Source organism: Nicotiana sylvestris, chromosome 5, assembly GCF_000393655.2.
Source record: "Nicotiana sylvestris chromosome 5, ASM39365v2, whole genome shotgun sequence".
NCBI lineage: Eukaryota > Viridiplantae > Streptophyta > Magnoliopsida > Solanales > Solanaceae > Nicotiana > Nicotiana sylvestris.
In genome coordinates, this window is record NC_091061.1 from 142,964,192 (window position 1) to 142,975,677 (window position 11,486).

The following is an 11,486-nucleotide window of genomic DNA, read 5'->3' on the forward strand; positions in this document are numbered from 1 at the left end:
GAGTCACCTCGATTTGCATGCGCAGTCCGGGCGCGTAGCCGGAAAGCTTAAATGCGATAATCTGTGAAAAATGATAAGTTTTGATTATAAAATGAGCTAATTTGACTTCGGTCAACGTTTTGGGTAAACGGACCCAGACCCGGACCCATGATTTGACGGTCCCGGAGGGTCCGTAGGAAAATATGAGACTTGGGCGTATGCCCGGAATCGAATTCCGAGGTCCCAAGCCCGAGAAATGAATTTTCAAAGAAAATTGTTTTCTGAAATTGTTTAAGGAAAATTGAAATGAAATTTGCTTAGAACATGATGATATCGGGCTCGTATTTTGGTTCCGGTGCCCGGTACATGTCTTATATATGATTTAAGACGTTTTTGTGAAATTTGGTGAAAAATAGAGTTTATTTGACGTGAATTGAACTTCCGGTTGAGGAGTTAGGAACTTTGAGAGTTCTTGATGAAAAAGTTGAGTTTTGAGGTTTAATTCATGATTTTACTGTTATTTTGGTGATGTGATCGCACGAGTAGTCCATACGATGTTTTTTTTGAGTTAGTGTGCACACTTGGTTTGGAGTTCCGAGGGCTCGGGTTAGTTTTGGGTAGGTTCGGAATGTTTTAGACTTAAAACCAGAAGTTACAGGTCTCTGAAGCCAGGCTTCGTGGTCCACGGTGGAAGATTCACGGCCGCGATTGGGGCTCCGCGACCGCGGTAAGATTTGTGCGGTCCGCGGTGAGCAAGGCCAAGCCTTCGCGGCCGCGCTCGATTTCTTGCGGTCCGCGGTGGGCCCCTGTGCGGCCGCGGTATATTTCGTGCGGTCCGCACAGGGCACTGGACCGCACTACCTTAGGAAGACCTGTGCGGCCGCAGTCCATTTTTCATTTTTCAAAACCCCAAAATCATAAGAGGCGATTCTTCAAACAACTTTTCTTCTCCAAATCAATTATAAGTCATTTTCAACTAGTTTTCTTCAATCATCAAGATCTTTTAACATGATTTCAACTTCAAATCAATGATTTTTATGGGGAAAATTGGGTGTTTTGGGTAGAACCTAGGTTTTTCAAAAATTGGGGATTTGGACCTCGATTTGAGGTCCGATTTCAAAATAAATTATATATTTGAGCTCGTGGGGGAATGGGTAATCGGGTTTTGGTTCGAACCTCGGGCTTTGACCACGTGGGCCCAGGGGCGATTTTGACTTTTTGGGTAAAACTTTGGAAAACTCATTTTTCATGCATTCAAATTGATTAATTTAGCGTTTATTGATGTAATTAAGTAACTTCTGGCTAGATACGAGCGAGTTGGCGGAGGAATCGAGGGGTAAAGCTATAATTGAAGCTTGAGTTGTGTTCGAGGCATCGAGGTAAGTGTTTGGTCTAACCTTAGCTTGAGGGATTAGGAGTTTGCTATTTGTATTGGTATGGTGACGAGTATCTATACGTTGGTGTCAAACATGACTGTGAGTCTTATCTTGTGATTTTCATGATCTCGTTGTATTATTTATGCCTTGGTGAAGATTTTTATTTATTGTATAAAGTTGTGGAAAGAATTGTGACCTATGAACATTGAGGAGCATTGGCTCCAGTTGTATAACGAATTGTGAAAGTATAAGTGATAACGAAACTCTAGGGCATTGGCTCGAGTTGTGAAGTAAATTGTGAAGTAAAAGTGAGAAAGAGAAGAGATCATTATGTTGTCCCCTTGCCGGGCTATTGTTGAGTTGAGGTTCCCTTGCATTGTGTTCTTAATTGATATTACGGACGCTTAGGTTGATGATTCTCCGTGTTAGGTGTTGTAACAAGTTTGGTTATAGCTAGGTAGTTAGGTGTTGTAACAAGTTTAGTTATAGCTGAGGTAGTTAGATGTTGAAACTAGTTGAGTTATAGTTGAGATAGTTAGATGTTGGAACGAGTTTGGTTATGGCTGTTTCTCCCTTGCCGGGACGTATATACTTGTATTGTTGAGTTCCCTTGCCGGGATAGTGTAGTCTATTGTTGATCCCTTGCCGAGACGGTTAATTATGGTTATTGTTGACTGTATATTGGATCGGGTTGCACGCCGCAACAGATATTATGTTGGATCGGGTTGCACGCCGCAACAAATGTTATATTGGATCGGGTTGCACGCCGCAACAGATATTATATTGGAACGGGTTGCACACCGTAACAGTTATATATATGTGGATCGGGTTGCACGCCGCAACAATGTTAAATGACAAGGGATCGGGTTGCGCGCCTCAATAGTATTATTATTGTATCGTTGTAGATATTGAGCTGTCCTTTCATATTTTATTAAGTTTCTGTTAGTCTTGATATGTTTCCCCAAAGCATGTACCCCCTCCCATTTTAAACTGCTCATTCCTGTTTATTTTCCGCCATATATTATATAACTGCACAGGTTTATCTGGAGTTTGGTCCTAGCCTCGTCACTACCTCGCCGGGGTTAGGCCAAGCACTTACCAGCACATGGGATCGGTTGTGCTGATACTACACTCTACACTCTGTGCAGATACCAGAGCGGCACTTGATCAGCAGCAGTAGGGGAGCCAGCCTTCAGTCCACCGAGACACTAAGGTAGCCTTGTAGGCGTCCGCAGGCCCGGCGTCTCCTCTATCTTTTATTATGTTCTGTTATCTCATGTATCCATGACAAACAATGTTATTTTTCCTTCAAATTATTGTATGTAGTACTCTTAGTAGTCCGTGGATATTGTGACACCAGTTTCTGGGTAGAGGCATGTGTTGACTTTCGAAACATTTGGGTTTTATATTTATTTAAGTCTTCCACTTAAATCTCATATTACGCTGTCATTTAGATGTTTATCACTTGTTAATATAAGTTGTAAAAAAGATTAAAACAGAAGAGTTAAAGATTTCTAAGTTCGTGGCTTGCCTAGCTTCTACGAATAGGCGCCATCACGACTCCCGAGGGTGGGAATTCCGGGTCGTGATAGTTGCGTGTATAGCTGGGTGTTTGAATTGTCAGCAGGTAAAGTACGAGCATTAGAGACCTGGTGGTTTGTTTCAGAAGATTGAGATTCCTGAGTGGAAGTGGGAGCAGATCACTATGATTTCGTTATTGGACTCCCACGGACTTAAAGGAAGTTCGATGCAATATGGGTTATTGTTGATAGGCTGACCAAGTCAGCGCATTTCATTCCTGTGACAGTTTCCTATTCTTCGGAGCGGTTGGTTGAGATCTATATTCGGGAGATTGTTCGTCTTTATGGTGTGCCCGTGTCTATCATTTCTGACCGAGGTACGCAGTTCACCTCCCATTTCTGGAGGGCAGTACATCGTCAATTGGGTACATGGGTCGAGTTGAGCACAACATTTCATCCTCAGACGTACGGACAGTCCGAGCGTATTATTGGTAGAGTTTTGAGGATGCAGGGTCATATTTATGTGCCTAATATGGATGGACTTTGTGAGTTGATTCTAGAGGAGGCCCATAGTTCCTGGTACTCTATTCATCCGGGCGCCGCTAAGATGTATCAGGATTTGCGGTAGCATTATTGGTAGAGGAGGATGAAGAAGGATATTGTTGTTGTGATGACCCAAAAGGTCAACACTTGTTTTAAAACGAAACTCCGTGTTCCGAGGCCTTGAAAACCTCATTTAGAGTCACCTCGATTTGCATGCACAGTCCGGGCGCGTAGCCGGAAAGCTTAAATGCGATAATCTGTGAAAAATGATAAGTTTTGATTATAAAATGAGCTAATTTGACTTCGGTCAACGTTTTAGGTAAACGGACTCGGACCCGTGATTTGACGGTCCCGGAGGGTCCGTAGGAAAATATGAGACTTGGGCGTATGCCCGGAATCGAATTCCGAGGTCCCAAGCCCGAGAAATGAATTTTCAAAGAAAATTATTTTCTGAAATTGTTTAAGGAAAATTGAAATGAAATTTGCTTAGAACATGATGATATCGGGCTCGTATTTTGGTTCCGGTGCCCGGTACATGTCTTATATATGATTTAAGACGTTTTTGTGAAATTTGGTGAAAAACAGAGTTTATTTGATGTGAATTGAACTTCCGGTTGAGGAGTTATGAACTTTGAGAGTTCTTGATGAAAAAGTTGAGCTTTGAGGTTTAATTCCTGATTTTACTGTTATTTTGATGATGTGATCGCACGAGTAGTCCATACGATATTTTTTTTGAGTTAGTGTGCACACTTGGTTTGGAGTTCCGAGGGCTCGGGTGAGTTTCGGGTAGGTTCGGAATGTTTTAGACTTAAAACCAGAAGTTATAGGTCTCTGAAGCCAGGCTTCGTGGTCCGCGGTGGAAGATTCACGGCCGCGGTGGGGGCTCCGCGACCGCGGTAAAATTTGTGCGGTCCGCGGTGAGCAAGGCCAAGCCTTCGCGGCCGCGCTCGATTTCTTGCGGTCCGCGGTGGGCCCCTGTGGGGCCGCGGTCTATTTCGTGCGGTCCGCACAGGGCACTGGACCGCACTACCTTAGGAAGACCTGTGCGGCCGCAGTACATTTTGTGCGGTCCGCACATGGGGTCTGAGAGGGGTATAAATAGACGGGATTTTCAGTCATTTTTCATTTTTCAAAACCCCAAAATCATAAGAGGCGATTCTTCAAACAACCTTTCTTCTCCAAATCAATTATAAGTCATTTTCAACTAGTTTTCTTCAATCATCAAGATCTTTTAACATGATTTCAACTTCAAATCAATGATTTTTATGGGGAAAATTGGGTGTTTTGGGTAGAACCTAGGTTTTTCAAAAATTGGGGATTTGGACCTCGATTTGAGGTCCGATTTCAAAATAAATTATATATTTGAGCTCGTGGGGGAATGGGTAATCGGGTTTTGGTTCGAACCTCGGGCTTTGACCACGTGGGCCCGGGGGCGATTTTGACTTTTTGGGTAAAACTTTGGAAAACTCATTTTTCATGCATACAAATTGATTAATTTAGCGTTTATTGATGTAATTAAGTATCTTCTGGCTAGATACGAGCGAATTGGCGGAGGAATCGAGGGGTAAAGCTATAATTGAAGCTTGAGTTGTGTTCGAGGCATCGAGGTAAGTGTTTGGTCTAACCTTAACTTGAGGGATTAGGAGTTGTGTCCTATTTGCTATTTGTATAGGTATGGTGACGAGTATCTATACGTTGGTGTCAAACATGACCGTGAGTCTTATCTTGTGATTTTCATGATCTCGTTGTATTATTCATGCCTTGGTGAAGATTTTTATTTATTGTATAAAGTTGTGGAAAGAATTGTGACCTATGAACATTGAGGAGCATTGGCTCCAGTTGTATAACGAATTGTGAAAGTATAAGTGATAACGAAATTCTAGGGCATTGGCTCGAGTTGTGAAGTAAATTGTGAAGTAAAAGTGAGAAAGAGAAGAGATCATTATGTTGTCCCCTTGTCGGGCTATTGTTGAGTTGAGGTTCCCTTGCATTGTGTTCTTAATTGATATTATGGACGCTTAGGTTGATGATTCTTCGTGTTAGGTGTTGTAACAAGTTTGGTTATAGCTAAGTAGTTAGGTGTTGTAACAAGTTTAGTTATAGCTGAGGTAGTTAGATGTTGAAACTAGTTGAGTTATAGTTGAGATAGTTAGATGTTGGAACGAGTTTGGTTATGGCTGTTTCTCCCTTGCCGGGACGTATATACTTGTACTGTTGAGTTCCCTTGCCGGGATAGTGTAGTCTATTGTTGATCCCTTGCCGAGACGGTTAACTATGGTTATTGTTGACTGTATATTGGATCGGGTTGCACGCCGCAACAGATATTATATTGGATCGGGTTGCACGCCGCAACAAATGTTATATTGGATCGGGTTGCACGCCGCAATAGATATTATATTGGAACGGGTTGCACACCGCAACAGTTATATATATGTGGATCGGGTTGCACGCCGCAACAATGTTAAATGACAAGGGATCGGGTTGCGCGCCTCAACAGTATTGTTATTGTATCGTTGTAGATATTGAGCTGTCCTTTCATATTTTATTAAGTTTCTGTTGGTCTTGATATGTTTCCCCGAAGCATGTACCCCCTCCCATTTTAAACTGCTCATTCCTGTTTATTTTCCGCCATATATTATATAACTGCACAGGTTTATCTGGATTCTGGTCCTAGCCTCGTCACTACCTCGTCGGGGTTAGGCCAAGCACTTACCAGCACATGTGATCGGTTGTGCTGATACTACACTCTACACTCTGTGCAGATACCAGAGCGGCACTTGATCAGCAGCAGTAGGGGAGCCAGCCTTCAGTCCACCGAGACACTGAGGTAGCCTTGTAGGCGTTCGCAGGCCCGGCGTCTCCTCTATCTTTTATTATGTTCTGTTATCTCATGTATCCATGACAAACAATGTTATTTTTCCTTCAAACTATTGTATGTAGTACTCTTAGTAGTCCGTGGATATTGTGACACCAGTTTCTAGGTAGAGGCATGTGTTGACTTTAGAAACATTTGGGTTTTATATTTATTTAAGACTTCCACTTAAATCTCATATTCCGCTGTCATTTAGATGTTTATCACTTGTTAATATAAGTTGTAAAAAAGATTAAAACAGAAGAGTTAAAGATTTCTAAGTTCGTGGCTTGCCTAGCTTCTACGAGTAGGCGCCATCACGACTCCCGAGGGTGGGAATTCCGGGTCGTGATAGTTGCGTGTATAGCTGGGTGTTTGAATTGTCAGCAGGTAAAGTACGAGCATTAGAGACCTGGTGGTTTGTTTCAGAAGATTGAGATTCCTGAGTGGAAGTGGGAGCAGATCACTATGGATTTCGTTATTGGACTCCCACGGACTTAGAGGAAGTTCGATGCAATATGGGTTATTGTTGATAGGCTGACCAAGTCAGCGCATTTCATTCCTGTGGTAGTTTCCTATTCTTCGGAGCGGTTGGTTGAGATCTATATTCGGGAGATTGTTCGTCTTTATGGTGTGCCTGTGTCTATCATTTCTGACCGAAGTACGCAGTTCAGCTCGCATTTCTGGATGGCAGTACATCGTCAGTTGGGTACATGGGTCGAGTTGAGCACAACATTTCATCCTCAGACGGACGGACAGTCCGAGCGTATTATTCAGATTTTGAGGGATATGCTCCAAGCATGTATTATTGACTTTGGAGGTTCTTGGGATCAATTCTTGCCATTAGCAGAGTTTGGCTACAACAACAGTTATCAGTCGAGCATTCAGATGGCTCCCTATGAGGCTTTGTATGGTAGGTGGTGTCAGTCGTCGATTAGGTGGTTCTTGCTGGGAGAGGCTCGGTTGTTGGGTACAGACTTAGTCCAGGATGCCTTGGATAAGGTTAAGATCATTCAGGATAGACTTCGTATAGCTCAGTCCAGGCAGAAGAGTTATACCGACCGCAAGGTTCATGATGTGGCATTCATGGTCGGAGAGCGAGTGTTGCTTCGGGTGTCGCCCATGAAGGGCATGATGAGATTTGGGAAGAAGGGCAAGCTAAGCCCTAGGTTCATTGGCCCTTTTGAGATTCTTCGGAGAGTGGGAGAGGTGGCTTACGAGCTTGCGTTGCCACCAAGATTATCAGCTGTGCACCTAGTGTTTCATGTGTCCATGCTTCAGAAGTATCACGGCGATCCATCCCACGTGTTAGACTTCAGCACTGTCCAGTTGGATAAGGACTTGACCTACGAGGAGGAGCCGGTGGCTATTCTAGACCGGCAAGTTCGTCAGTTGAGATCGAAGAGTTATCCTTCTGTTCGTATTCAGTGGAGAGGTCAGCCTGCCGAGGCAGCTACCTAGGAGTCCGAGTCTGATATGCGGAGCCGATATGCCCATCTTTTTCCCGACTCAGGTACTTCTTTTCTATGTCTGTTCGAGGACGAACGGTTGTTTTAGAGGTGGAGAATGTAGGGTCATCACTTGTTTTAAAAGTCAAGTATGTGTTTCGAGTCCTTAAAAACCTCCTTTTGTCTTACCTCGATTTGTTTTGCGCAGTCCGAGCGTATATTCGGAAAGCTTTTATGTGAAAATTTGAGGAAAATGCTAATTTTGCCTTTAAAATTAAATTTAAGTTGACTTCGGTCAACATTTTGGGTAAACGGACCGGACTCGTGATTTGACGGTCCTGGAGGGTCCGTAGGAAAATATGGGACTTGGCCGTATGCCCGGAATTGAATTCCGAGGTCCCTAGCTCGAAAAACAAATTTTTGAAAGAAATTATTTAACTGATATTATAAGAGTTTTTGAAAATTTAAAGATGTTTGAATTTGATGGTATCGGGCCCGTATTTTGGTTTCAGAGCCCAGTACAGGTTTAATATGGTATTTAGGTTGTGTCTGTTAAGTTGGGTAAGAAACGGAATTCATATGACGTGAATCGGACCCTCGGTCGTAAAATTGGAAACTTAAGAGTTCTTGAGATTTTTCTTTGATTTTGATGCTAAACTCGTAGTTCTAGGTGTTATTTTGGCGATTTGATCGCACGAGTAAGTCCGTATGATGTTTTTAGGTTAGTATGCATGTTTGGTTTGGAGTCCCGAGGGCTCGGGTGAGTTTCGGATAGGTTTCGGGATGTGTTTTGGACTTTGAAACTATTTTTGCTGCTTCTGGTACACAGACATTTTATGCTTCGCGGTCACGAAGCCACTCTTGCGATCATGAAGTGTAATCAGGGCTGGGGCTGGGTTTGTTCTATGCGAACGCGTAACCAGGATCGCGCACGCGTCATCGCGAACGGTACCTGTGTCACGCGAACACGTAGTGTAAAATGGAGGTGGGCTGGGGAATTGATCATTTCTTCTATGCGAATGCGTACATTGGTCAGCGAACACGAAGGCTAGTGGGCATACCCTTCGCGAACGGGTGGAAGAACTCGCGAGTAAGCCTGAGGAAGGCAGCTTTTCGCGAACGCGAAGAAGGCCTGCCTAGTTTTTTAAAACAAAACCAAAACGGGATTCACTCCAAAATTTCAAATCTTCTTCCCTAAAATCAGACCATATGCGATTTTTGAAGAAAAGTTTCAACCCCAAATCATAGGTATGTGTTCTTGAACTTATTTCCTTCATTTTCCATCAACACCCATTAGATTTCTAGGCCTAAATCTTGTTCTTTAAGGGTAGAAGTTAGGGATTTTTGGAGAATTGGGGATTTTACAAATTTGGGGATTTAGACCTCAATTTGGGGTCAGATTCCAAAACTAATTGCATATTTGGACTCGCGGGGGAATGGGTGAACGGGTTTTGGTTCGAACCTCGAGCTTCGACCAAGCGGGGTCGGGGTCGGGTTTTGATTTTTTTTTGGAAGAATGTTGGAAAATCTGTAGTTTTTCATTTGAATTGGTTCTTGAGCTTCAATTAATGTTAATAAGTTAATATTGACTAGATACAATTGAATTAGAAGTAGAATCAAAAGGAAAAGCGATGTTTAAGGCTTGAGTTTGGCCTTGGAAATTTGAGGTAAGTGTTTGGCCTAACCTTAGCTTGAGGGAATATGTGTTGTGTCTTATTTGATATGTATTAGTGTCGAGTACAACGTATAGGTGAGATGACGAGTATCTATGCGTTGGTGTCAAGCATGCCCATGAGTTTTATATTAGGATTGTTGTGATTTTATTGTTTATTGATTATGCTTAATCTGATGATTGGCAACTGTGGTACAAGACTTATGATGAATTCTTGGTAATTGGCAATTGTTAAGTATTGGCGCAAGTTGAGGTTTATTTTGTGAATTAACTGTTGAAACTGGATTGGTTATAGCTGATTCTCTTGCCGGGATGATATTGTTTATATTGTTGACTTCCTTGCCAGGACGGTATTGTTTCTATTGTTGATTCCTTTCCGGAATGTTATTATTTCATTTGTTTGGTGAGGAATAGTGTAAAACACGAAGGGTGATGTCGTGCATAATATTGTGAGAGAGTGTTAATACACGAAGGGTGATGTCGTGCCGATGTTGTGAGTGTTAATGCACGAAGGGTGATGTCATGCCATATTATTGAGAGTAAAAGAACGAAGGATGATGTCATGCCATGATTATGAGAGAGTAAAAGCACGAAGGGTGATGTCGTGCCGTTTCTTTGATTTATATGGTGAGGATGAGAGTAAAAGCACGAAGGGTGATATGCCGTGCACTTGTTTTTGTGTTATTATCTCCGTTGCTTCAAGTTTGATACTTACTTTGTCGCTTCATTTAATTATTGTCATAACCTGATATCCCCCTCAACATGTTCCCCCTTTTTCTGTCTTATCCTGATTAATTCTTGTTATTGTTGCTTCGTGTCATTATTGCTTCTTGTTATTATCGTTTCTCGTATATGATAAAACTGCACAGGTTTATGTGGTTGTCACGTCCTAGCCTCGTCACTACTTCGTCGAGGTTAGGCTCGACACTTACCAGTACATGGGGTCGGTTGTACTGATACTACACTCTGCACTCTTCTGTGCAGATCCCGATACTGGACCCTACAGAACGTTGTTCGAGGGTGCTGCCTTCAGTCCAATGGAGACCCGAGGTAGTCCTGCAGGCCTTGGCATCCCCTCCTATCATGTTTCCTTCTGTTTTATTTATTTCTGAGACAGACTTATACTTTTATCATTCAGACCATTATTTGTAGTATTCTTAGACAGTTCGTGAGCTTGTGACTCCAGTTCTGGGTAGAACTCTATTATGGATTCGTATTTGTATTAAGTTAAATTGCTAATTCCGTTCTTCCGCATTATTATTCCGCTTTTATATTGTGTTAACTTGTAAATTGTTAAAAGCTAAAACAAAAAGGGTAAATTAATCGGAGTAGTTGGCTTGCCTAGCTTTCACTAGTAGGCGCCGTCACGATCCCGACGGCAGGAAATTCGGGTCGTGACAAAGGCATGATAAATAAGGGATTTAATAAGTTCCCACAATTTTCCAATTTAATACATAAGGGTGACTACAAATTTAACCGATATAATTTGCACATATAAACCATATACGTACTCGTCACCTCGCGTACATGGTTTTCAATCACATAATTTTTACATAAGACTCAATGCCTAAGGAATAATTCCCCCACACAAGGTTTAGGCAAGATACTTACCTTTACGGAGTTAGGCCATTAATCCAAAATAGTCTTTCTCGCTTGAATTGACCTCCGGACAGCTCAAATCTATCCAAATTAATTGTATAACTTCAGTAAATTTATCGAAAACAAATTTCGGATAATAAAATGTCGACTTAAAATTACACATTCAAAAGTCAACCAAAAGTCAACGCGGGACCCACCTCTCGGAACCCGACAGAATTTTCACAAAATCTGAACACCCATTCTGATACGAGTTGAACCATACCAATTTTATCAAATTATGATAACGAATCGACCTCCAAATCTAAAATTTTAGTTTTTGAAAAGTTTTATAAATTTCTCAAATTTCTTTCATTTGATTCACTAATAATTGATAAAAATAACTATGGAATCATGAAATATAATAACTTTTGGATATAGAACACTTATCCCAATCCATATGGCAAAAATCGCCTAAAAAATCGCTTCAATCCGAGCTCCATATCTCCAAATATATTAAAA